Genomic DNA, 1,332 nt, shown 5'->3' with positions numbered 1-1,332 from the left:
AGTCTCGCTTTGTTGCCCAGGCTGGAGTGCAGTGGCGCGATCTCAGCTCATTGCAAGCTCCGCCTCCTGGGTTCACGCCATTCTCCCAGTAGCTGGGACTACCGGTGCACACCATCACGCCCGGCTAATTTTTTGTATTTTAGTAGAGACGGGGTTTCACCCTATTAGCCAGGATGGTCTTGATCTCCTGACCTCGTAATCTGCCCGCCTTGGCCTCCCAAAGTGCGGGGATTACAGGTGTGAGCCACTGCACCCGGCTGGATCTTTTTTCAAAATTTTTATTTATTTTATTATTATTTTTTTAGACCAACTCTTGCTCTGTCGCCCAGGCTGGACTGCAATGGTGTGATCTCAGCTCACTGCAACCTCCACCTCCTGGGTTCAAGCAATTCTCCTGCCTCAGCCTCCCAGGTAGCTGGGATTACAGGTGCCTGCCACCATGCCCGGCTAATTTTTGTATTTTTAGTAGAGACAGGGTTTCACCATGTTAGCCAGGCTGGTCTCCAACTCCTGACCTCAAGTGATCTGCCCGCCTCAGCCTCCCAAAGTGTTGAGATTACAGGCATGAGCCACTGCGCCCGACCAGAAAACTTTTAAATATGTTTGGAACAACTTGGATATATCAATCTATTTCCCCAACTGTTATACACCAGATTTTGAAGACATAGTATGAAAACCAAGCAGAATATTTCACTGAGCTTTGTTTCTTTTTTAAGAGACAGGGTCTTGCTCTGTCACCCCAGCTGGAGTAAGTGGCACAATTAGAGCTCACTGTGGACGCAGACTTGAACTCCTGGGCTCAAGCCATCCTCCCATCTTGGCCTCCCAAAGTGCTGGGATTATAGGCATGAGCCACCTCGCCTGGCCTTAATAATTTTTATGTTGACTACATACGGAATAAAGTGCTATATGTTGGGATAAACCATATTATTAAAATTAATTTCATCTGTTTCTTTTTACTTTTTTTTTTTTTTTTTGAGATGGAGTTTTGCTCTTGTTGCCCAGGCTGGAGTGCAATGGCACGATCTCGGCTCACCGCAATCTCTACCTCCTGAGTTCAAGCGATTCTCCTGCCTCAGCCTCCGGAGTAGCTGGGATTACAGGCATGCACCATGACGCCTGGCCAATTTTTTGTATTTTTAGTAGAGACGGGGTTTCTCCATGTTGGTCAGGCTGGTCTCGAACTCCCGACCTCAGATAATCCATTTGCCTCAGCCTCCCAAAGTGCTGGGATTACAGGCGTGAGCCACCGCACCCGGTCTTTTTTTTTTTTTCTTTAAGAGATAGAGTCTCGCCGGGCGCGGTGGCTCAAGCCTGTAATCCCAGCACTTT

General features: G+C 48.0%; 1 protein-coding gene across 2 annotated transcripts in view; it reads right to left on the bottom strand.

The window, feature by feature from the left end:
• PRKD2 (protein kinase D2) overlaps positions 1-1,332 on the bottom strand; it is a 48,241-nt gene that overhangs the window by 6,376 nt on the left and 40,533 nt on the right. The window lies entirely within an intron of this gene.

This window comes from Piliocolobus tephrosceles, chromosome 21 (genome assembly GCF_002776525.5).
Source record: "Piliocolobus tephrosceles isolate RC106 chromosome 21, ASM277652v3, whole genome shotgun sequence".
In the NCBI taxonomy this organism is placed as follows: Eukaryota; Metazoa; Chordata; class Mammalia; order Primates; family Cercopithecidae; genus Piliocolobus; species Piliocolobus tephrosceles.
The sequence above is the reverse complement of the archived record's forward strand: the minus strand, read 5'-3'. Positions and strand labels throughout refer to the sequence as shown.